This window comes from Haemaphysalis longicornis, unplaced genomic scaffold, assembly GCF_048455015.1.
Source record: "Haemaphysalis longicornis isolate Haplotype H1 unplaced genomic scaffold, Haemaphysalis longicornis Haplotype H1 scaffold_3, whole genome shotgun sequence".
Classification (NCBI taxonomy): domain Eukaryota; kingdom Metazoa; phylum Arthropoda; class Arachnida; order Ixodida; family Ixodidae; genus Haemaphysalis; species Haemaphysalis longicornis.
This window is the reverse complement of record NW_027526335.1, coordinates 93,963,881-93,990,681: the sequence shown is the minus strand read 5'-3', so window position 1 is coordinate 93,990,681 and position 26,801 is coordinate 93,963,881.

Here is a 26,801-nt window from a genome sequence, read left to right as displayed (position 1 = left end):
ATATATATATATTGTCACGAAGCCAAGGACGACGCAGTTGTCTTGCAGGAGAAACAAGTTTATTGGAGCGAACTTGTGCTCCCCTAACAACTCAAAAGAATACAGAGGCGGCGAAGCAGCGGTCAACAAAGTGACTTGCGTCAGCGAGCGTCGCAGAATCGAATAGCCCGGCGTCTGCTCTGCAGGCTTTTTATCTTTCGGCGCGCGTGGTTCTCGAAACGTCGATTCACATCGAGAACATAGTAGATCCAAGAAGATTATTCTGGGCTGTTCACGTTAGATCGGAATGCTCTCCCTATCACGACAGATAACACATGCGGCACAGAAAGAAAGAATGGAACACGCGCTTCCCTTGGCGCAGAGATAACACAGACCGGCGCAGCCGGGCGGTAAAAGCAAAACACAAATAAACAAACCCAATGTATGGTTCGCGGCATTACCCCCCCTCTAAGAGTGCATCGACCCGATGCTAACATAAGCAACAGTCCGAACAAATGAAAATAAAAGTTCGTCATCGTCCGTAGAAAGGTTTTAAGCGAACCACGTGGACGACTTCAGGCCGCGTGCGTCGTCGTGATGTGCCGGAGTCACCATCGGGGATCACTTCGTAGGTAAGTTGGCCAACACGTCGTAGAATCTTGTAGGGTCCAAAATACCGTCGCAGGAGCTTCTCACTGAGTCCGCGTCGTCGGATGGGAGTCCAAACCCACACACGATCCCCTGGTTGGTACTCGGCGTCTCGGCGTCGGAGGTTGTAGCGGCCCGCATCCACCAGCTGCTGGTCCGTTATACGAACTCGAGCCAGCTGGCGGGCCTCCTCCGCACGTTGAAGATATCCGTGGACGTCGGCGTTGAGGTCGTCGTCTTCTACGTGCGGAAGCATGGCGTCGAGCATCGTAGTTGGCCTTCTACCGTAGACAAGCTCGAACGGCGTCAGCTGCGTCGTCTCCTGGATAGCCGTGTTGTACGCAAACGTGACATAAGGGAGCACTTCGTCCCAAGTCTTATGTTCAACGTCAACGTACATTGACAGCATATCTGCGATTGTCTTGTTCAGACGTTCTGTTAGTCCGTTCGTTTGGGGGTGGTACGCCGTCGTTCTTCGGTGATCCGTGTTGCTGTAGCGTAATACTCCTTGCATCAGCTCCGCAGTAAATGCCGTTCCGCGGTCGGTGATTAGGACTTCCGGGGCTCCATGTCGCAGCACAACTTGGCTTATAAAGAACTTTGCCACTTCTTGTGCAGTCCCCCTCGGAAGAGCGGCGGTCTCTGCGTAGCGCGTCATGTAGTCTGTCGCTACGACAATCCACTTGTTCTGTGATCGTGACGTAGGGAACGGGCCTAAAAGGTCCATTCAAATCTGTTGAAATGGTCTCGATGGGACGGCGATCGGTTGCAGAAGTCCGGCGGGTCTTGTCGGCGGCGTTTTTCGTCGTTGGCAGTCACGGCAGCTCCGGACGTAGTGGGTGACGTCAGAGGTAAGGCCGGGCCAGTAGTACCTCGCCTTGATTTTTCCAATAGTGCGCGCTGTGCCGAGATGTCCGGAAGACGGGTCGTCGTGGCACGCTTCCAAAATTTCGTCACGAAGGTCCGCGGGGATGACGAGAAGGTAATTCGCTCTTGTTGCGGTGCTGAAATTCTTCTTCACGAGGACGGAGTTTCTCAGGCTGAATGCTGATAAGCTGCGTTTGAAGGTCCTAGGAACGGCAACGTTGCATCCCTCGAGGTACTCGATTATGACGCGTAAGTCGGGGTCGGCACGCTGCTGGGCGGCTAGGTCGCTCTCCGTCACGATCCCGAAGAACGCGCTGTCTTCGTCAGAGTCTTGTGGTGGTGGGTCGACGGGGGCGCGGGACAGGCAGTCGGCGTCGGAGTGTTTTCTGCCGGATTTATAAACGACTGTAACGTCGAACTCCTGCAGGCGCAAGCTCCACCGCCCGAGACGGCCAGAGGGGTCCTTCAAATTGGCGAGCCAACACAGCGCATGGTGGTCTGTTACAACCTTGAATGGCCTTCCATACACGTATGGGCGAAATTTTGAAATCGCCCATATAATAGCCAGGCACTCTTTCTCAGAGGCAGAATAGTTTTTCTCCTCCTTCGACAGACCACGGCTGGCATAGGCGATTACCCTTTCGCAGCCGCTTTGCTTTTGGACAAGGACGGCACCCAAGCCTATATCACTGGCGTCCGTGTGCATTTCCGTTTCGGCATTTTCGTCGAAATGAGCGAGCACGGGTGGTCTTTGCAGGCGTTTTTGCAGCTCGCAGAATGCTTTTTCTTGGTCGTTTTCCCAGCTAAAAGGGGTGCTATCTTTCGTCAAGCGCGTGAGTGGCTCTGCAATGCGTGCGAAGTTTGCGACGAAGCGCCGGTAGTATGCGCACAGCCCGAGAAATCTTCGCACGCCCTTCTTGTCTTTCGGCCTTGGGAAGTTCGCAATGGCTGAAGTTTTTGCCGGGTCAGGTAGGACTCCCGCGGCGTTGACGACGTGGCCCAAGAACTTGAGTTCCCCGTATGCGAAACGGCACTTTTCAGGCTTCAGTGTCAACCCCGACGTACGAATGGCCTCGAGTACAGACTCCAACCTTGCAAGGTGTTCGTCGAAAGTCCGGGCGAATACCACTACGTCGTCGAGGTATACGAGGCAGGTGTGCCACTTAAGGCCAGCTAGCACAGTGTCCATGACTCTTTGAAACGTCGCTGGTGCTGTGCACAGCCCAAACGGCATCACCTTGAACTCGTATAGGCCGTCTGGGGTTATAAATGCAGTCTTCTCTCGGTCTCTCTCGTCCACTTCAATTTGCCAGTAGCCGGTCTTCAGGTCCATCGATGAGAAGTACTTCGCGTGGCAGAGGTGGTCGAGGGCATCGTCGATTCGGGGGAGGGGGTACACGTCCTTTTTCGTGATTTTGTTCAGTCGCCGGTAGTCAACACAAAACCTTAATGTGCCGTCTTTTTTCTTTACGAGTACGACGGGCGCAGCCCAGGGGCTTTTCGAGGGCTGTATAATGTCGTCGCTGAGCATGTCGTCGACTTGAGTCCGGATGGCTTCCCGTTCGTGTGAAGAGACGCGGTACGGTGACTGTCGGGTGGGTCGGGCTCCATCTTCGGTTATTATTCGGTGCTTCGCTAGAAGGGTCTGACGTAGTTTTGCGCTCGACGAAAAACATTCGCTATAGCGACGCAGCAAAGCCGATAACTTGTTCCGTTGTTCTTGCGGTAGCGCTGGATTCACGTCGAAAGGCTGCGGGAGCTTGAAGGTTTCAACGGGTGTGCGCTCAAAGTCGGCGACCGCGATCACGTCCCTTGCTTCTTGCGCTTCTTCGAGGAATGCAATTGCCGCGCCCTTGTTTAAATGCTGGTACTCCTCGGTGAAATTCGTAACCAAAATGTGGGATTGGTGTTCCTTGAAGCGCGCAATGCCTCTTGCGACCGACACACCACGGTTGAGAAGCACCCTTTGATCGGTGTCTACGATAACGTCGACGTCAGGAGCAGCATCTTCACAGTAGACTGCGACCATCAAGCTTGCGCGGGGTGGCAGGGTGACGTGATCATCGGCGATCCTTACAGCTGCACGGATTTCGGGGTTCGATTCCGGCGTCATGGAGTGGTCGGAGGAAAAAGTTATCGACTTCGTCTGCAGATCGATTATTGCGCCGTTGTCCGTCAAAAAGTCCATTCCGAGAATTACGTCGCGGGAGCAGTTGGGCAAAACGACGAACACCGCAGGGTACGTCGTGCCGTCTATGGTGACGCGCGATGTGCACGTTCCACTTGGCGTCACGAGGTGGCCTCCTGCTGTGCGTATGTGCGGACCGTCCCATCTGGTCATAACTTTCTTCAGTTTAGACGCAAATGGTCCGCTCAACACGGAGTAGTCGGCTCCCGTGTCTACGAGGGCGACTACATCAAAGCCGTCGATGGACACCTTGACGTCGGATGCCGCCTTCCTCGAGTTCCGGGTGCGTCGGGGCGTCGCATCTCGGCTTGTGCGCGTTGACGGTCGGGCACTGTGCGTCGTCGTTGTCATCGTCTTCTCAGCGGACGTCTCGGTCCGGTCGGGTGCGCGTCGCGGCGTATAGCTGTCGTCGTGTACGGGAGTCTCGTCAGGTCTGGGTCGGGTCGTCGGGATGAGGGCATGTTGTGAGTCACTGTCTTCCGCGTGTCGTTGCGTCGTTGGAGGGTTTTCATTTTTCCGCGATCGTGCAAATTTACCTCCACAAGTTGCATCTTTTAGTTTCCCCCGCGTGGGCTGGGGGACCTTCCACGTGAGAACTCAGCATTGCTACGGCGGTTCGGCGACTGGTATGGGTAGGGTGACGGCGAACGGTTGAAACGGGCTGGTCGACGGCTGGTGTTGGACAGGTACTCTTCGATCTCCGATGGGCGCTGGCCAGTTCGAGGGCGGGGTGCGTCGACGGAGAACCCTCGCAAACCGAGCCTCCTGTAGGGGCAGCGACGGTAGACGTGGTCGGCCTCTCCGCAGTGGTAGCACAGCGGACGATTGTCGGACGTTCGCCACACGTCGGTCTTCCTTGGGGCAGGGGGTTGCGCCGCAGGTGGTCGGGCCGGCGAGAGGGGACGACGGTACGGAGCCTCGTGACGATAGGGTGCAGGTGGGCGAGGGCGATGTACAGCAGCCGCGTAGGTCATGGCTTGCGGCTCGCGAGGTGCTACTGGCGTCGTTGAAGTTCCCAGCGCTTGCTGCACTTCTTCTCTAATGACGTCGGTAAGAGAAGCGACTTGTGGTTGCGGCGGCGTCGGGAGCAGTTTCCGCAGCTCCTCCCTCACTATTTCGCGGATAGTGTCGCGTAGTGAGTCGGAGTTGATAGCGCTGGCACCAAGCGTCTCCGAAACCAGCGCATTGATTGGGCGGTCGTACTGCCTCGTTCGGATTTCGAGCGTCTTCTCCATCGCGGCGGCCTCAGACGCGAATTCGGACACGGTCTTGGGGGGGTTGCGAACAAGGCACGCGAAGAGCTCTTGCTTCACACCTCGCATCAGAAACCGTAGTTTCTTTTCTTCCGTCATTCCTGGGTCCGCACGGCGGAAAATTCGCTTCATTTCCTCGACGAAGATTACGACTCCTTCGTTCGGGTGTTGCGTTCGAGTTTCCAGTAAAATCGCAGCTCGTTCTTTTCTCACCACGGTCGTGAAGGTCTTAAGGAACTCGCTTTTGAATTGCGTCCAGTCGGTCAAGGCGCTCTCGTGGTTTTCAAACCAAGTTCGGGCTGCATCCTCCAAGTAAAAGAAAACATGCCGGAAGGTTTCTTCATCGTCCCACCTGTTGAAGATCCGCACGCGCTCCAGCTGCTCCAACCATTCCTCTGGATCTTCAGCGGGGGCTCCCCGGAACGATGGCGGTTCCCGGGGCTGCTGCAGAATGATTGGCGACGTTGTTTCTTGTACCATGGTGTTGGTTGCAGCGTTCCTTTTCTTGGGCCCTTCTGGCATCAAACCGAACTCGGGCGGTAAATCTTGCAGGCGGGGGCTGGCTCTTGTTGGACTGGCTTGGCGGCTTTTCGAGGTTGTAGTGGGCATGAAGGGTGCGTACCCAGCACCTCCACCAGATGTCACGAAGCCAAGGACGACGCAGTTGTCTTGCAGGAGAAACAAGTTTATTGGAGCGAACTTGTGCTCCCCTAACAACTCAAAAGAATACAGATGCGGCGAAGCAGCGGTCAACAAAGTGACTTGCGTCAGCGAGCGTCGCAGAATCGAATAGCCCGGCGTCTGCTCTGCAGGCTTTTTATCTTTCGGCGCGCGTGGTTCTCGAAACGTCGATTCAAATCGAGAACATAGTAGATCCAAGAAGATTATTCTGGGCTGTTCACGTTAGATCGGAATGCTCTCCCTATCACGACAAATAACACATGCGGCACAGAAAGAAAGAATGGAACACGCGCTTCCCTTGGCGCAGAGATAACACAGACCGGCGCAGCCGGGCGGTAAAAGCAAAACACAAATAAACAAACCCAATGTATGGTTCGCGGCAATATATATATATATATATATATATATATATATATATATATATATATATATATATATATATATATATATATATATATATATATATATATATATATATATATATATATGTATATATATATATATATATATATATATATAGAGAGAGAGAGAGAGAGAGGGAGAGAAATAAGGGTTGGCAGTCAAGAAAAACCTCGGAAAGCAAAGGAGTGAATGCGGCAGGTCATAGAAATAGATGAAATTTTTTTTTAGTCATAACGAAAGACGTGAAAAAATGCCCTCCGGGTGGGATCCGAACCCACGACTTCCAGAATACCGCTCTGGTGCACTGACCACTACGCTACCAGCGGGGCTATTTCCCCACCACCTTCTCGGGTATTTATGTTGAGGAATTTTTTGTTTCCTGTGCTAGGGGGTGGTAGCCAGCGCCACTCGGACTATACTCGGCGTGAAGGGGACCTTCTTTTTAACCCCCGGGCAGTGACTTGAGTGTCTACGACATGTCGAGAGTGGTCGACCAGCGTTGAACCCCCGTTAAGCTACCTTTGGCACCAAGACTGCCAGAACAGAGGCCTCCCTATGCATGTAGCGAATAAGAAATGGGAAAATGAGTGGCTCGGTCAATTGAGACAGAATAAGGGTTGGCAGTCAAGAGAACTTCGGAAAGAAAAGGGTGAATGCGGTAGGTCATAGAAACAGATGACGAATTTTTTGAGTCAGAAAGAAAGTGGTGAAAAAATGCCCGCCGTGTGTGACCCGAACACATGACCTCCAGAATGCCGGTCTGGTGCTATGACCACTACGCTACCGGTGGGGCTGTTTCCCCGCCACCTTCTCGGGTATTTATGTTGTTATGTTGAGGTATTTTTTGTTTCCTGCACTTGGGGGTGGTAGCCAGTGGCACTCGGACTACTCGGGTTGAAGGGGACCTTCTTTTTAACCCCCGGGCTGTGACTCGAGTGTCTACGACATGTCGAGAGTGCTCACCAGCGTTGAACCCTCTTAAGCTACCTTTAGTACCAAGACTGCCAGAACAGAGGCCCTCTCTACGCATATAGCGAATCACAAATGGGAAAATGAGGGGCTCAGTGAATTAAGACAGAATAAGGGTTGGCAGTCAAGAAAACCTCGCAAAGCAAAGGAGTGAATGCGTTAGGTCATAGAAACCGATAAAAAAGTTTTTGCAACAGAAAGAAAGAGTTGAAAGAATGCCCGCCGGGAGGGATCCGAACTCACGACCTCCAGAATACCGGTCTGGTGCGACGACCACTACGCTACTGGCGGGGCTCTTTCCCCACCACCTTCTCGGGTATTTATGTTGAGGTATTTTTTGTTTCCTGCAATTTGTGGTGGTAGCCAGCGCCACTCGGACTGCTCGGGTCGAAGGGGATCTTCTTTTTAACCCCCAGGCCGTCACTCGAGTGTCTACGACATGTCGAGAGTGGTCGACCAGCGTTGAACCCTTTTAAGCTCCCTATGGCACCAAGAACGCCAGAACAGTGGCCATCGCTATGCATGTAGCGAATCTGAATAGGAAATGAGGGGCTCCTTGAAATAAGACAGAAATAAGGTTTGGCAGTCAAAAAAGCCTCAGAAAGCAAAGGGGAGGATGTGGTACGTCATTGAAACAGACAAAAAATTTCGAAAGACAGAACGAATGTGGAGAAAAAATGCCCGCCGGGTGGGATCCAAACCCACGACTTCTAGAATACCGGTCTGGGGCGATGACCACTATGCTACCGGCGGGGCTGTTTCCCCACCACCTTCTCGAGTATTTATGTTGAGGTATTTTTTTGTTTCCTGTCCTAGGGGGTGGTAGCCCGCGCCACTCGGACTACTCGGCGTGAAGGAGACCTTCTTTTTAACCCCCGGGCCGTGACTCGAGTGACTACGACATGTCGAGAGTAGTCGACCAGCATTGAACCCCATTAAGCTACCTTTGGCACCAAGACTGCCAGAACAGAGGCCTCGTTATACATGTAGCGAATCAGAAATGGGAAAATGAGTGGCTCGGTGACTTAAGACCGAATAAGGGTTGGCAGTCAAGAAAACCTCGGAAAGAAAAGGGGTGAATGCGGTAGATCAATAAACAGATGAATTTTATGAGTCAGAAAGAAATTGGGGAAAAAATGCCCGCCGTGTGTATCCGAACCCACGACCTCCAGAATACCGGTCTGGTGCGATGACCACTGCGCTACCGGCGCGGCTGTTTCCCCACCACCTTCTCGGGAATTTATGCTTATTTATTTATTTATTTATTTATTTATTTATTTATTTATTTATTCGAAAGAGTGACGCACGTTCCTCTCCTGGGCTTCCTTTGTCTAAGCATGTAAATATTCCCGGTAACTCTGGTCACTCTATCGAAACAATTTGGGCTACTATACTGGAATCAGGTTTCCGTTCGCATCACGAAAGGGAAGTGCGTGAGTCTTTTTTAATTCATAAATTTAACACAGTCAAACGCGGTATCAATGAAAGTGTAGGAACGTTAACGTGCCTCCATCCCTGATATGCTGGCGTCATTGCATTATCCCTATTGGAACCATAGAAGCAGAGCCACCATTTTCAATGCGGCTTTACCGATTCATTTGTTTGATTACGCGAACGGAAGCGATATGAAATGTTTCCAGAAACGATGGCATCTTTTCTTTTTTATATCTACATACTGCTCCTGATGTGTTTGCGTATTAAGTGCTAAGCTGTATTCCCCGAACGTTATCATTTTCTTTCTAAAAGGTAGTTGTTGATCCTCCCTGATCCGTTCCGATATTCCGTACAAGTTCTGTATTTGCAAACGTCATCTTAATTCACACGTGTACAAACACCACGTGTGCTCTTCTTATTTTATTATTGTTGATTTGTATCTGCAAAGTGGCAAGACTATTCGTCAGCCTTCATCATTTCGTGCCTATAAGTTCAGCGCGCTCAATTACCGAAGTTTACTCTGACCAAGACCGGACCCCGGTCGAAACGTTAGTTCAGTTCAATCATCGGTTTCATAGATGTGTCTACCCTCTCGTGTATTTTCGAAACCGAATCCCGGAACCTATTCATCCATATATATATATATATATATATATATATAACAGTTGGCAGTCCAGAAAACCTCGGAAAGCAAAGGGGAGGACGTGGTAGGTCATTGAAACAGAGCAAGAATTTGGAAAGAAAGAAAGAAAGTGGGGAAAACAACTCTTGACATGTCGTAGTCACTTGAGTCACGGCACAGGGGTAAAAAAGAATGTCCCCTTCACCCCGAGTAGTCCGAGTGGCGCTGGCTATCACCCCCAAGCACAGGAAACAAAATACCTTAACATAAAATACCCTAGAAAGTGGAGAGGAAAATCGCCCCTCCGGTAGCGTAGTGGTTATCTCACCCAGACCGGTATTTTGGAGGTCGTGGGTTCGGATTCCACCTGGCGGGCATTTTTTCTCCACTTTCTTTCTTTCTTTCCAAATTCTTTATCTGTTTCAATGACCTCCATATCCTCCCCTTTGCTTTCCGAGGTTTTCTGGACTGCCAACTCTTGTTTCTGTGTTTTTTTTTTTTGTGCACACGTTTCTTGCATTCTGATCATTCGTTGCTGGGACGGCTTTTAACGCGTGTCTAATCTTCCGGAAAACCGGAATGTTGTCAGGTACAGAAAACTGCCTCCTACCTACAGAGTAAAGAAAAAGCGAGTTAATAAGGGAATTGTACCGGGGCTTCAGAGTAACTTGCTAATTATCCGTGTGCGTCACCACCAAGGTATACCTCAGCCCGTTGCCAGCGCTGAAACAGGAGGTAGCCAGGCTGCGCCAACGTCACGTCGTGTGACAGGCAAACGTGACCTCACGCGAGCAGAGATAGAACGCGACCCGCAGAGAACTCTGATACTGAAGAAGCAGCGGTAGCACTAAGTACCACCAGTCTTAACAGTCGAAGAATTTGCGAAAGGATGCAGAAATGAGAGCGAAGAGATGCACACCTGATGTAGAACCCCGAGGTATTTTTTGGCAGCGGAGCTGTTGCAGGTCGAGACTTTTCGAAAGTCTTCGGTAGGACGTGCGTTACGCAGAGATAGGAGCAGCGCTGGGGGCCTCGCCCGTGGCCTCCCCGATCGGCTACCGGCGGCGCGCCGTTGCTCCGGCCGTCCCAATCGCCCGGAGAGAGCGTAAGTTGAAAAGGGGGCGTGGCCGTGTTTTTCGCCGCACCGCGGCGCGCGTAGCCTAAGGTCATTTCCCTGGCGCGGGCGGTCACAGAGGACGAAAAGTCGGCCTTCGCGGCCTGCGTGCGCCCTTTAATGAAAACGAAGTTACCGCACACCAATGCAGGAGAAAGGTAGCATAGTTACTGGTGCCATTGGGGTAGTTACTGGTGCCTTTGAATTTTCAGCGTAGACTATGAGCGGGGTGACGCATAAGTGAATTCGTTGCACAGCAGTTTTTTTTTTGTAGTCATGCATGGTTCCAAAACACAGCACGTTTTCCTGTTTTATCTCTGAAAATCTCTTACATGTTGTTTGGAACGGACGGAACACATATTCCGTGCGTTCCGAGCAAGAACCAAATTATAGGAATTGAACCGACCGAAATCCAACCATTAGTAAACAACAAAATACCCCCTATGTCGTCTCGTTTTTTCACCTTTAAACGTGGGGCCTTTGACAGATAAAGTAGATGACATGGAAACACTACTTGAAACGTTTCGCACTTTTACCGCGAACTATTAACATAGACGTGGTATACTTCAGCATCAGAAGTGTATACTGTCCAAATGGCTATCGGTATGTCTTCCGCAATAGGCAGGGTAAACGTGCTGGGGCCGTTTATTGGCATGCATGCTTGCATATACAAACGCACAGAGAGACTTCCAGTCTACCATAAATATACGTGTTCTAAGTAATGTCATAACAATCTTTACCCGAGTTACGATTGGTAGTTCTGGACTTGATGTGTTTATTCACTAATGTCCCTTACAACTTAAACAGAAATAAGATTTAGCGCAGCGAAAGGCACGGACGGTGAAAAGGACGGGACGGGCGCTAACTCGCAACTGGTTTTTATTGTCTTTCGCTGCGCTAAGTCTTATTTCTGTAATATGAACCAACTCGCCAAGCAACACGTCTTAATGAACTTACTTACAGCCGATGTTGTGCATACAGGTATTAGTTATCACCTTAACTGCTCACCGAAAAAAATAATGCCCGTAATACGTCGTGCCAAAAAGTATGGGCAGAATATTGCCCCAGCAAATCTAGAAATTCAGAAACAGTCTTTCGAAAAAATATCCACATGTAGATTCGATAGCGGTGTGAAGCGCATCGCGGAAAACCTCGACTTTTTCACTCACGGCAAATAATTTGGTAGCGAGATTGCAGTAAGTACTTGAAACCCCTAAGCATATTAAAATAAAATGCAAAAAAAAAGATTGATTCGTACCCGTGGAAGCGTAACAGATTATTTGACTACCGTAGTCGCGTGCCTATAAACAATACACGAGAGCTTATCGGTATTACGCTGTTTTCGCGCACGTGCACTCGCACGCATGCACGCACGCACGCGCGCACACGCACGCGCACGAACACACGCACCTACAAGCAACGCACGCGCGCGCACACACACACACACACACACACACACACACACACACACACACACACACACACACACACACACACACACACACACACACGCGCGCGCGCGCGCACGCACGCACGCACGCACGCACGCGCGCACACACACATACACACACACAACGGATACCTAGAGCGTTCGAAACAACTTCAAAAAGGCAAAAAAGCATATTTTCACACAGCGATATCGCGCGAAAATGCTGTAACGGCGAAAAAAGAATTCAGCACGCTGGCATTCACTCTGGCCGAGATGACAGAACCCTGGCCTATGGCATTCGCCTTTCAAGCAAACGACCACTAAAGCTGCGTGCAAAGGCAATCGTGGGTGTTAAACAACGTACGTTAAACAACTTTGTACTTGTAGGATGGATTCAAAATACATAAACCACATATTGAGAGCTTTCTGGCACGAAGACGCGACAACGAAGGCTGATTTACAACTCAAAGAGCAGGCAGCGTCGGCGAGACGAGCGTCTCTTCATGATGGTGATGATGCTTAGTGGCTTCCCCTTTGTAAAAGGGTGGCGCTGCACAGCGGCCTTAGTTTCAACGCCGCTGTACAATCACCTCGCCACAAATTACAAACAAAATAAATTTAAAAAAATAATAATATCAAAATAAAAAGAAAACACTTTCGAAATTTTTGTGCTAGTCTGATGTTCACATGTCTTCCCAGATTGTTCTCTGCTCTTTTCCCACCAACATTCTAACCTTCTTTTACTAACCTCTACTGCTGTCCAATTCACTTTTCCGCTAACCTTAAAGCTAAGGGCTTCCGGAAGCTGGATGGCTCAATAATGGAAGACTGGACGGATATTTTTGCACTTTTGCACTCCGTTACAATATGTCGCATGGTTTTTGGCTCATTACCGCAAACTGTGCATTTTTCTTCCTGTACCGGCTCGCGTATAAGTGTTTTAGTCCGCAAGCAACCCGCTCGGGCTTCAAAAAGCAATGCACTCCCTTTGGTATTATCAAATAATTTTTCCCTTGTGATTTCCTGCTTCCCGATCCTGTAAATATCTAAGGACTTCGCATCCTTCCTCTTTTTCCAGTTCGTTGTCTCTGTTTCTTTCACTTCATTTTTTATTACCTTGGTCGTTTCCCCTGCACTTCCAGGTTTGATATACTTTATCCTGACCCTTCTGGTTCTTTTCCTCCACTGTGTGTCCATGCTTTTTTTTTGTAAAGATACCGTAACACTTTGGCCGCCCATCTCTGATCATCCATTATTCTAAGTCGTTCTTCAAAACATATTTTGCTCTGTGCTTCTCTCACTTCGAAGGATGCCCATCCCATGCCTCCCTGCACTACCTCATTTGTTGTTTTACTGTGTGCTCCTAATGCCGATCGACCTATCGCCCTCTGATTTACTTCTAACCCTGATTGAATCTCTGATTTGACACACACTACTGATTTGACACACCCTTCCCGATTCCTCTCACTACTTCATATCTGTTATATCGCCACGGTGCTCTGTGCGTCATGATAGAGGCGTTTCTTCTGCCTTTCATTTTTAAATGCTCCTCATGAGTTTTTAGATACACGCGACCTTCATTTAACCATATGTCCAGATATTTGTATTCCGTAACCCACGGTATTGCTGCTTGTTGAACGAATACCGATTCGTTACGGGTGTCGTCATTAAAAACCAGAACTCCCGACTTTGCTGTGCTAAACTCTAAACACAGTTCACTGGCTTCTTCCCCGCAGACATCTGTGAGCTGCTGCAGACACTGTTTGCTATCTGCTAGTAGTACTATGTCATCTGCATATATCAATCCCTGGATATGTTTATCACTTCCTGTCCCTTGCGGCTATAACACAGATTTAAACCTATTTTACTGCCTTCAAGCTTTCTTTCTAGTCTAGCCATGTACAGCATAAACAGCAATGGCGACAGAGGACAACCCTTTCTTTAAACCTCTATTTGTGACTACCGGTTCCGTTCACTTTTGGTGCTCCCAGGTAATTTGCCCCTCGCTCTCATTGTAAATTCCCTTCGACAGCTGTATAAAGTCCTGGCCTAATCCTTCCCGCTCAAGTATGCTCCATTGAAGTTCTCTATCTACGTTGTCGTAGGCTCCCTTTATAACGAGAAATGCTATCCCTAGAGGTCGCTCCTGAGCCATTGACATCTCTATGCATTGGGTTAGGACAACTAAATTGTCCTCTAAGCGTCTGTTTCGTCTGAATCCCTTTTGTAGTTATCCCAGTATGCCGTTCCCCTCAATCCACGCCTGTAGTCCCGCTTTTATGGCTTGCATTGCCAGCCTGTATGCCACTGAGGTAATTGTAATAGGCCTGTACGAATCGGCATCAGCCCCATCTCCTTTACCTTTATATATCATCTTCATCCTGCTCTTACGCCAATTGTCCGGTACTTGCTTAGTTTTTTTTATCACTTTTTCGATTGCTCGAATGAGTTGTGCCTTGCTTTTTGGACCCAGTAGGTTGACCAGCCGCATAGGAATTTCATCCGTCCCTGTTGCCGTATTAGCTGGAACATTTTCTTCGGCTTTTTTCCAGTTTAGATTCTCCAACTTTAGCTCTCTATCTGTACACACTTCGCTTGCCCTGGTTCCCAAGTTATTTTTACGCTGTGATTTTTTATAACTGCAGAGGTTCTTCTTCTTATTCTTCTTCTTCCTCTTCTTCTTCTTGTTCTTCTTCTTCTTCTTCTTATTTTTCTTCTTCTTCTTCTTCTGTCAGTGCAAGAATTTCGTTGCATTATGGTTATTATCAGGGCTAGCTCAGGTGAAATTATTACTGTTTCAAAATTTCAAGTCCTTGGTGTAAGGCTTAGCTTAAATTTGAAATGTCCGTCTGCCGTGCTGAGTGCTTCAAAAAATAAGCGATATTTCTGAGCACAGGGCCATTGCTGTTCTAGATGTTTAGGCTTTTAATAGCACTTTTTGGACTCACCACCTACTCTCCAAGGTCTACTCCTATATCACGCTGAACCAACAGTCAGCACACAGCCGTCGCCATTTCTTCTCGCCCGTTCTTTTCTTTTTTACGTCGTACTGGTGGCCATATCCCCATCGGCACCACATTCTTCCACCTACATTTTACGCTGTCACGTGGAACAATTGCGCCAGGGAAGAAGTCAACGGGTTTCCTAGCATGGACGATACGAATAATACAGGCAGTAACCGTTCACACAGATGTCGCCTGCAGATCTGCTTTCGCCGAAGTTAAAGTATTGCTACGGCGATGCACGCTTTACAGGGAGAAGAAATGAAGTCGTGAGTTTCGAGTCCAGTGAAAGCCGCACTAACTGTTAACGGCGTGCAGGATGTGCAGGAGAGTTTTTATGCAACGCCGCCAGGCTGAAACATGGCCGGCCTATTTTTACGCTGAGATTATACATCAGGGGCCGCTTGTGCCTGGCGTCGAGCTTTAAGAAGGAAAACAAAATCACTGGACGAGTTGCACTACATTATCTGCATTTTGTTTCATTACGGTTGTTATCAAGACTAGTTCATGTTCATCAGTTCATGTAAAATTATTACTGTTTCAAGAAAAGGTGCTTGGTTTAAGGCTTACCTTACATTTGAAAGAATGTCTATAATGTTAACTATCAAAGTTCGGTAAATATTTTTACAGCGCGAACAATTATCCAGCACTGGAGAAAGCATTCCAAACGTTGGAAGGGTCTAAAATCATCGGCTAAAACTTACTTTTATGAAGGTCCAGGGTCGAAGCTGACCGTGCAAGCCGTTCGAGGCAACTTTATTATGCCCCGTGAATGATGCATATTCTCGATTTGGCGACTGTTGCAATTTGCCACCTAACTTTGCAGCCCGAAAAGGAGCAACGCACCTTGTATATCTTTATATGAAATGCTGTGTAAGGAGTCTGTAAATTGGAAATAGCGAAAGTTTTCAAGAGAAACGCATGTTTCATCAATGAAAAGTTTTACGTGATCCTGGTTTGTCGAATAAGCTAACACAAAGCGCGCAAACGCACGTCGTGGCTCTGTGTCTGTTAGCAAAATAGACAACGTCCCATGCCCTCAGCCAGCCGAGTCCAAAACTTACCGCAACGCTAATCGAACGGCATTGAGAGGATTATACAAATGGTGGAACTACTGGCGCCACACTCCGCCGGTGTTGCGTAGCTTCACGAGACATTTTTTTCGTGCGTGTGATTAATCGATGGCTTCTGAAACTGTTTGCGCCATCCTCCGCCGGCTTTATGCAGCTACACCGGGCTCGCCCTGCGTGTAATTTTGTCTCGCGGTGATGGATGGCGCTCCTACACCGGCAGCCGCAACCTCGCATTACAAGCGTACAGTTGCTTGCGTACGTCGCCGGAGGCGCTGACGAATATGCCTTGATTCATGCGGAGCCATTAGAAACTTTTTTTTTAAATATTTGCAAGTTTACTGGTAAATACTATTGAGGAGGAGACGGCGAAGGAGTGCTCTTAGGAAAAAAGGACCAAGGCGGGTTTGAAAGAAGTACGCGAGTAAATACTTAGGTATTTAGGCCACTGTGAACACACACCACTTCTTTACCTGAAGACAAAAAAAAATGCAGATATAGCTCTTTTTTTGCTGCTGTTGCTCAGACTCCCTTACCACTGATTCTCGCTGAAGGCCTTTGTCAGGGCTTCTGGTGTTTATTAAGGATAATTTATTCAAGTCCGAAATTGATTTTTGTTCCCAACGAAATTGATTCATACCTGGACGGTACAGATTACTTGGCGATTGATTGGGGGCCCATTCAGCACACTCTGGCCGTAGGTACTCTAACCGTCAAGTATCAGTTTAAGGAACACGCCCACCGCATGTCAGTAGCAAAAAGATGTTTATTTTCCCCACACCCACACTATCACTTCTTTATAATTTAAAAAATATCCTCATAATGTTGGACTGTTTCTTCATTTACTTGCTTTGCAAGGTCATCGCAATATTTTGAATAGAGCTTGGTGTGGCCGGAATAGCAATATTAAAATTTTGAAAACAAAGACTCTTCTTGTAAATGCTTACTAGGAACTCTCGTTAGGCTCTCAACGGCTATGCAGAAGCATTCTATCCCGCCTTCCTCCCGAAATGTTAAATCAGGGATGGGCGAGGACCCTCCCTACGCCTGTCATCAAAAAACGACTACGCACAATTGCCGTGCTACCGCAAACAACCGAATCACGTCACGTGGGTTCGACTCTGACTCTGACCATTACTATAAACCACGGAGAGTAAGCCTACAGCTACTACAACGAATTTATTACAATCGTGTTTAATTACACCGGATTAGCAGAGCGAAACTATGGTAAGAGCACAGTCTGTCTAAAGAGATAAGACCGGACGTCTTTAAAATGGCCGCACGGTCACCGTCTGATGGTGGTACTTCATGGTCCATGGTGGATGCCGACGCGGGGATTGTGCGGCGGTTTACATGCTGTCGTTTACAACAAATGTCCACGTCACGTGCCTGCGCAGGCATTGGACGATGATGGTATACTCACTCTTCTTCATTACAATCACCCCTGCAGTTTTTGTGGTGTACCCGTTGTACGAGTGAGCGAGACGTTCCCACCAAGAATTCCCGGAGCTGATGTCATCCCACTCAGCAGGACATCACAACAGCAGCAGCAACTGTAGCGTGTGCTTCGCGCATTAAGCCTAACGGCTCTAGGTCTGCGTTTCTCATCCGATACTCGCAGCTTAGCGCAAAATGAAAGGAACTTTGCTTGGCACTTCGTTCCGCTTAACGTTAGGGATACGAACCGTAAAGGGGAAACACCGATGACAGCAGCAACTGTCAGGTATGCCATGCAGGTTAGACCGAACCTTCCGCTTGTTTTTCGTTTACGTCGCCAACCAATACCCTTAACTTGAAAAACAATTTTTCGACGCTGCTTAGCACGTGGTTAAGCTGAACGTTAAAGCTACCAGACGTAAAGACCGAACGTAGGCCTCACAAACTGGATTGCCAGAATAACAAAGGGAAAGGGAAGCCTTAAAAAGGGTGCAGACGCTTAAGTGCCCCAATATTAAGCAACTCAAGCGTAGATGGCCACCGCACCCTCTCTTTCAAATTCACTTATTTTATGGGCCTTTTTCTCGCACTTTTTCATTTCTGGGCTCCGAATGCATTACCATGATGACTAATTCGAGAAGGCCTGCTCCAACAAGAATTTTACGGGAAGGCATATATCACTTCGCGCCTCACGGATACACACATAAATCCCCCCCCCCCCCCCTACTCGTCTTCACATTGTCTGGATCCCTGGACACACTTGCTCCAGGGAAATCAGGTGGCTCACGCCGCTGCCCACGCCCTTACACACCAGGCCTTTACCTAAGTGTCCGGACCCACGGCGCAGATTCCTCCACGTCCCGCTTTCCCATCACGCTATCACGACTTTCTCCACCATTATCGTGACCTACGCCTTACCCCCCCTCAACACCGCCCTCGACTAACCAAGAAGGAAGCATTCATCAGATGTCGTTTACAAACAAACACTTATTACAACACACCAAACCTCCACTCTAACCCCTCAACCACCAATTCTGCTACTCTGCACGTCCCTTGTGCCATGGTGACCGATTCATGAGGGCGAGGCACCAGCTCTCTACCACATTCGGCAAACTCGGCGGCCACCTTTACAGCACAGGCTATTTTCGGTCATAGTCGTTGCGCATCACAGCCCCCAAAAGGTGACAAACGCATTACTCCGCTTTTTGAAGGACAAACGTAAACCTTCTAGGGACGTTACTAACGCGCAGAATCTTTCTTTCGCCAATTTTGTTGGTTTATCGGGTTAGTTATGTGCATTTTCTTTTTTTGTTTTCGTGCGTGCTTTCTAGTGTATTTCTACTTACCATTTCCAGGCCTTGTTTTTTTTTCAGACTTTCTTTCCAATTTTCCCTCTTTTAATATATACCGCTGTCCTTCGTTTCCCTTGTGATTCCGGTATACTCATCTTCATGTGTAGGGTAGCCAACCGAACAGTTAGTTCCCTGGTTAACTGAAGAAGCGAACTGAGGCTGGCTAGTTGGTGCATGCTGCTACTTTGAACCTCCCAGCTTTTCATGTACTGTTCATTCCTAATCCTGCCTTCTTCCCTCCTATACTTCCTACCACATGGTGTGGACTTAACAAAAAACACCATCGCTCACCCTCAACCCCAACCTTTCCCAGGATCAGTGTGAGGGCCTACTCACCAGCCCTCATTGCGCTGACCAGATCTCTTTGGTTGTCCGTGTCAGGGCTGCAACCAAGGCCCAAGGGCACCTGTAGAGAGGCCAGCTCACCTCGCCACGTGACTGTCCTACCACCACCATTTGCTTGAACAAATGCTCATTCTCTCTTTCTCTCTTACCCCCCCCCCCACCCCCCGCCCCGACACACACACTCTTTTTGTTTTCTTTACTCTTGGTGCGTTAGGCAAGAATGGGTTAAAACGCCAAATACGGTTTTTCTGTGCAATTTCCGGGCGTTTGTGTCGATCACTTCCCCGCGTAAAAATTTAATGCGTTCTAGAAAATCGTGAGTTCCAACTGATGTTCCAGTTCAAAGCACCTCACTGTTTACTCCTTTGCCTACACACCACCTTCTTCTCAAGCAGTATGCCTGTGTGCGTGCGGGTGTGCGGGCATGCGTGCGTTGAGTGTGTGTGTATGTGTGTGGTGTGTGTGTTAGTCTCCCCATGCATGACAGGACTGCCCCTCATTGCTGTAAGACCATTATGATATATACTGGTAGTTTTATTCAAGAAAGGAGCGTTATACAGTCAATCGTGGTTTCAACTTTCAACGAGCGCTGCCTGTAAAAAAAATCGGCGTATAGTTTTCCTCCTCACGTTTATTATCAGAGTTAACATTAAACTTTCCCATTTTCACGCTAGGGAGTTAAAATTTCTTCAATGTCTCTGTGTAGGGTCTCTGAAAAAAACTAGAACAACAGCATATGTTGAAAAATGCCTGCAACAAAAAACAATATGATGCCGCCATTTCGGCGGAGCAGACAAAATAGGATCACACTTTTTACTGCACAATTTTTTAATGGTGAGAATAAGGAGGTTGCCCAGCAGTACTAGGAAAGTGATTGCGATTACTGTCTTCCTCGCTGTCACATTATTCGGTAGATATTTTCGGTGCGTGTAGAAAAAAGGTGGAGTACAAATTCTCCATCAACAGATGGTGTTTTTATGAAGAAGACGTTGATGAAAAACGGTCCGCTTCGGCAGGCACAGAGAATAGAGTTCGTAAGAAATATCATTAGTACTACCACGTCAGTTTTCTTAACAAAGCCAACGAGAAACATGAATTGTAACCCTAAAAACACGAAAAACAGTACAATCGACCGAACAAAGATCACGTTCAGAAGAGTGTTTGGATAATTACTCACCAGAAGAAAAGTCGCATTCAAATCCTCCGCAGAAGCCAGATGATTACGTTTTTTTTTTTTCTATGTATGATTCTCTCAAGCAGCGCATGCCCCGCATCTGCTCTATACTTTGCTCTCAGGTGGTACTCAGGCAGATATAATTAACATCTCCTTACTCAAACCGCTTTCTGAAACTCTATTCTTCACCTCTTTACCTTGTTCAAACAATCCTCGTTGTCTCGTTGTTAGGTTTAGCGCTTGATTAGTCCAGACACTCGGCTGCATGCGGGCTCTAAACAGAATGGAATAAGGAGGTTTAATTGGGTATTTCAATAATATCTACTCCAAACACAAAATTACGGCCTGTTATCAATAGCTTGCTGAGAAAAAATGAAATATGAGCTTTAATTGGATTACAGAAAACCAATACCTAATTTTTGGTTTAGGGGAAAAGACAACTACCCCTCTGTCTAACGACAACGATGGGAAAACTCGAAGCTTTTGTCGTTTAGTTTGATCGTTTCCTTGGCTCGGATTTGGCTCTGGTGCCACGGGTTCGACCCGGGTGGACGCACTCAAGCTTCGCGATTTCACATCGTTGTCGTTAGACAGAGACATAGTTGATCTGTTCGAAGTACGTTGAGAGAATGAAGACACGCTCCTCAAGTCTGGCACTGTTGCCTTTATTTGGACAACTTACGAAAATCGACTTTACATTTACACAGTATTGTCTCGTGATCCCTGTGGTAGACACTCAGGCGTTCTGCCATCGTGACTGGACACAGTGTGTTTGGAAACGTGAGATCTATGCAAGAATGGTTTCGTGCGGTTGGCCGAAGTGGGGTGTTTAGATGCAACGAATATTGATCTAGCATGAAGCTCTCGATCCGTTTACCCGATATCTTGGCGACGTCACGTTGAAGTCTCCGCAGTGCGGTCTGCTCATTACGCAAGCCAAGCACACACTGCGAGTGTGTGCTACTCTAGAAGGACGCAGCCCTCTGGTTGAATTGGCCAGCTACAGAATCCATCACGAGAAAGCTTCGCGTTCAACCATCGTCGTGATTAAATTCAACTATCAAACGACTAACTCAACGGGGTAGTTGATTTCTTCCTTCCGCTTCACCCACTATCCTTCACCACGATGATGATTTATGATTAATGATTGCTATTGGTTTCCCCTTTGTAGCAGGGTGATGACATGAAATCTTGCCAAAAAGGACTAATATACCCATGTTTTATACTCTTGGTTTAATACTAGCGCTGCCTAGGGCAGGCACAAAAAGCTTATTAGGCACAAAATACTTTTTTTTTCCTGTTAGAGGTGGTAACTGTCCTAGGCAATATTCCGCTCTCTGCTTTTCGTCCACCAGCATTCCAATCTTCTTTTCGTCCCCTCGGCAGCCTTGAAGTTAACTTCCTCTGTGATAGCCTTAAATCCTAGGGCTTCTGGAAGCCCAATATTCCCTTCATGTGGATATCCCTTCACCATCGTCAGAAAAAGTTGGCTTTCCTGCAGGGCCTATTGACGTACAACGGCAGCAGTGAGAGCAATAAAACTTGGCTTTAAAAGAGTTATGTATTTCAGTATCAGCCAAGCTATATCAATGCGGAAAGATTTAGATGTTTTGCTTGAAGGTATGTTCAGTGCATATGGTGCCTACGTTAGAAGGATGTTGTGAGAAAGGAGGAATATTGTAATTAAGTGCATCTATATATTCTGTAATCAGTTCTCTTGAGAATTTTGTGTATCACTAAATAGGTGATTTTTTTACTTCCTGCTACCCTATGTGACAGCTTCATCTGTCCGACTGCATCATTAACTTTCGTTGCGAGGCTCGCTATTATATGTTATTCGTTGTTCATTCCTCTTCGTAATACAATAGCCGATTTTGGCCTACTAAGGGCGGTGAACGGCAAACAAAGTAAATACAGTTTAACTGGTAGCTACTGGTATTTTTGAAAGTATTTTAATAAGCAGCAATGTCGCTGTTATGCTTTTGAGACTTTGGGCTCCTTTGTGTGAAGATAGGGAAAAAAATCACAAAAATAACATTTGGCCTAGGCTCTTGTATTCTGCAAGAGGACAAAAAAAATACGATGAAGTTTGTATCCAGTTGTTAGATTCCTGATCGGCGCTCCCTCTTTTGTAACTGTATTAACATAAGCCTATTCTCCATAATAGCTGTGGTTCTGCCCTTTTGCTCTGATTACACACCCTAGGTAACGGCAGGACTAAATTAAAATATGAGCTTCAAAAAGGCATGATTTTTTGGGTTCAACATAACTTTATATCTGGAACCTACAGCAATGGGTGCCACCCCAAGGGCACTATCCAACTTTTCTATAAAGCGTTTAATAGAGTGAACCATGATATACTCGGCGAATAATTATGCCGCTATAGATACCGCGGGGCATTTCTTTCCCTGCTTCAAAATTACCAGCGGGAATAATCTCAAATAGTGTCCCTTGTATCAGTGCTGAATGATTGCATCACCTTTAAAAGTGGTGTTCCGAGAGCATTTGTTCTCTCTCCCATTCTTTTTAATCTGTACGTTAATGATCTGTTTAAAATTCGAAAATTTCTACGCTCACGAAACGGTCTCGTACCGGACCACTAAGATTATTCACTAGCTCTTCTAAATCTTCTGGGTGATTCTAAAAATGTATACAATTGGTTTCAGGCGGACTTAATAACAGTTATTCCTGTAAAAAGTCGGCTAGTTCGTATCCTGAATCCATAGAAAACAGTTGCAAATGACTGCTTCATTACGTTATACGCGTCTGATGGTGCATTTTGTTCCTGTAACCGTATTTTCTGTCTCGCGTCTTTTAATTACTAAGGATAATATATTGACCAGGATTTTTTCGGAACACACGCATGAATCAAATATCTAAAAAACCTGAAGGTAGGGCCTGTGTTTTTTACATTTTAGAAATACTTCAGTTTTTCTCACTCCGAAAATTACTTGCTCAAACTTTGGGATATATTGTTCCCAGGAACGGAACGCGGTGCTTTTTCAACTGCTCCACTAGTTGCGAGAATGGAGCCAATGGTATTTTTAGAAAAACGAAGGAAGCTCACACTAACGCGTGACTTGAAGGTAGCGAAGCCGTACTTAACTTTCACGATCATCATGATGGTTTGAGTCCACGATTGCAGCGGTTTTGCTTCTTCGCTGCCGCAATGACCTATACTCCAACATTGTTGCAATAAGTGTGAACTGCTTTCCTTTTTTTGAAGTGATAAACACTGGACATCACCTTGGAGCGGCATAAGCTAGGACATGTCTTTGTCGTTCCGAACAAGTACTGCCACGATTACGGCGATCACTGGAGTTTTTTTTTTTTTTTTTGCCAATCTTTGCCAATCTTTCTAAGTGGGTATGCTTCGCTTGACAAATGCATGCCGGAGACGCTGGGTGCTCACTTTAGGCGCGCACGCAAAAACACATCACCGCTGGCCATTTTCTTGGTTTTTAGATGCGGGGCATATCTTGCTCGTGGGGATGTCACTTCTACGCGCCCCGTCCGCAGCGCCTCTGATGATGATTGTGGCAGGATGCCCCTAGGGATTGGCCAACCAAAAAATCCATCACGACATAGCTTCGCGTTCAACCACCGTCGTCATCTTCCCGCAGGGGAACCTCTGAAGAAGACGAAGGGGCGAAGAGGAGGGCGTGTACGTTTCTCTCAGCCGGTGCACCAACGTCAACAACCTTTACCTCACCAACGCTTAGATGCGAAGCATCACTTGCTCGGGGGAATGTCACTTGTCCGTGCCCCGTCCACAGCGCCTCTGATGATGATTGTGGCAGGATGCCTCAAGGGATCGGCCAACCAAAGAATCCATCACGAGATAGCTTCGCGTTCAACCACCGTCGTCATCTTCCCGTAGGGGAGATGACGATGGCCAGTTGCAACCGCTGAAGAAGAACGAGGAGAAGAAGACAAAGCTGTGAAGAGGAGTGCATGTACATTGCTAATCCATCACGACGTAGCTTTGCGTTCAACCACTGTCGTCATCTTCCCGTAGGGGAACCGCTGAAGAAAAAGGAGGAGAAGACAAAGCTGCGAAGAGCAGGGCGTGTACGTTGCTCTCAGCCGGTGCACCAACGTCAACAACCTTTACCTCACCAACGCTGACGGAGACTACCGATTCTACCACAGAGACGACAACATCGACAAGAACATGATGGATGAGTTTCGGCGCCTCGTGAACCACCGCCTACTCACCGTCACACAACAGTACTTGCGTGCCTTTGCTACCGGTGTGGACCCGGACGCGGAATTCCCTCTGGCGCTACTAGACACCAGATCACTCAACATAACGGCAACACAATGAAACCACACGGAACCCCCATGATGCTTCGCATCCTCATCAGGGTTCCCCAAGGGAAGATAGTGCAAGTTTTTTTTTTAACCGCCGGGTGGTCACCATTGGCCAATCTCCCTAAGTGCGTATGCTTGGTTTGACGAACGCGCGCCGGGAACGCTGGGTTGTGCTGTGGCAAGGCGCCCAGCCCAAATCCGCTGCAGGAGGGGACGCGCCGATAGCGGGGCCGATTCGCCCCTCAACCAAACCGCCCGCGGCCGGCAGGCCGAAACTTGCATCGTCGCAGAGTCGCCTCTCCTTTTCTCGTCGTGGCGGCTCGGCCGAGTCATTCATCGGGCGAGCGGACGGCGGCAGACGCGCAGCGACATGTCTGCAGAGGGTGCCGCTGTGCCGCCCTCCCTTTCTCCGTCGTGGCGGTTCGGCTGACGCAACCTCTATCCCTCCTTTTGTAGGATTTCAAAATCGATTCAAACGGCTCTCGGCTGCAACGGACTCCCGGGGGTATAAAACCCCCCCGGAGGCACAGCGAGTGCGGCAATTTTCGGCGGCCCTTATCGGAGGCACCGAGTCGAGATGTTGCTTCAACTTTTCGTCTGCTGGAGAACTTCATTGCTTTGCTCTGCGCTGGAACGATAGCGGACGGAGCAAGGCAATGTCACTACTCCAATGACTGTGCTCGGATGGCCAGTCGCAACAGTGATGGCTGCGGTGAGGGGGTCCAGTCCCAACAGTGGTGACAGCGTCGGGATGGCTGATTCACAACAGCGGTCTCCTCGAGCCACGCACACACAAGCACTGGACATTTTCTTGGTTTTAACTGACGTGCGGTCGCTGCGAGGAACGAGCTCACGTGCTCGCGCTCAAGTGCGCTCGGCATTTTCTTGGTATATTTAACTGCGTACACCATACACTAACGATTTGTTCAACAGCTGCGCTGCTAAAAACATAGCGAAAAATTTCCTTTACAAGAAGCATGTACCGGATTCTTACGCAAGTATTTATGGCAAGCGGCTTACCGTCATTTGATATCTAATTAAACGTATTTCTGCGGCATATACCTCGTTGCATGATGCCAGGGATTCGTACTCATACGGAAGAAATGCAGTCTTCCGTATTTTATACCAGCTATTTTCAATGAATTGCCGGACAAAACAAACTCTTTGCTACACAGAATTTCGCGCTGTCATTCTATCATTAAAATGTTGCGGAAGTGTGCATGTGTGTGCGGTGTCGGTTTTGTTAGTTCTGTGCTTTCTCAGTGTTACTTGGGGATGGGCAACGTTTCAATGCTCTGCAAGCGTACAACTGGTTAACAAAGCGTGACGAGTCCTACTGTGAAACGGTAACTAGTTATAACCAATGTTGATATATTATGTTTTCTTGCGTACGTGTCTTAAAAGATTGCGCTGTCAAGAACAGAACACAATAACAACAAAAGATATATGACATTTACGATTCGCCGTTATCCAAAATTACATCGCGCCTGTTGACATCTCTTTTTTATAATAAATTGCAGCAAATATTCTGGAAGGTACACGCGTACATGTACAGGCGGGGACGCAGTTTTCTGGACCACGAGGGCGAATGGTGAACGACATCATTGCTCACTCTGGACACACCAGGCGGGTGCTGTTTAAACGAACACGGCGTTCATGCATATCCTTTCGTGCTTAAATACATGTTAATTGTCTCGCTTCCAGTCGCCACACTATGATTGTCCATGAAACACATAAGGGTGACGCCGTCCTAAGATTCCTTTTTGCCCGTTTAGCATTCCACTGCATCGCTTTTTGATCAATCGACGCTCGGAAGGCTTTTAATGCAAAAGCCTGAAGTGCCCGATTTTCCCAAAATCCGGAATGTTGTCAGGTACAAAAACGGCCGTCACTGTAGAGAGTGAAAGCGATTTCGAGTTTGTATGAGAATTGAACCGGCGATCCAAGGTAACTAGGTAATTATCCGAGTGCGTCAACACCCCGGTGTACCTCAGAAGGTTGCCAGTGGCGGAAAACTAGTTAGCCTAGTGCAGTCTGTGCCGACGTCATATAGCGTGACATTGGAACGTTACAGCACGCGAGTACCGCCGTAGAACGACAGCCACAGAGAACTCTGTTACTGAGGAAGCTATAGCTGAAGTCAGCCGAAGAATTTACGCCAAAGGAAGAAGAAACTGGAGCGAAGAGATGGGAACACGTGTGGAACCCCCAGGACTTTTAACAGCTGAGCAGTTGGAGGTCGAGCTTTTAAGTAAGTCTGCTGTAGGTCATCCGTTACGCAGGGTTGAGAGCAGTGCAGGCGGACAGCTTCCCCGCGGATATAGGGGGAAGAGGTCTCGTAGGAGCGGTGTCCTTTCTCTTTCCAGGGAGGGAAAGGGGAAGAAGCATCCCCCCCCCCTCGACGTTTAGCTGCTGATTCATTCCTGTGAACCGTAGAATTTGATCGGCGACGACGCTAACGTTCTTCAGCGCGCACCCGCTGACGTTCAAGCGGACCCAAGAGGATCACAGTGCCGCTGTT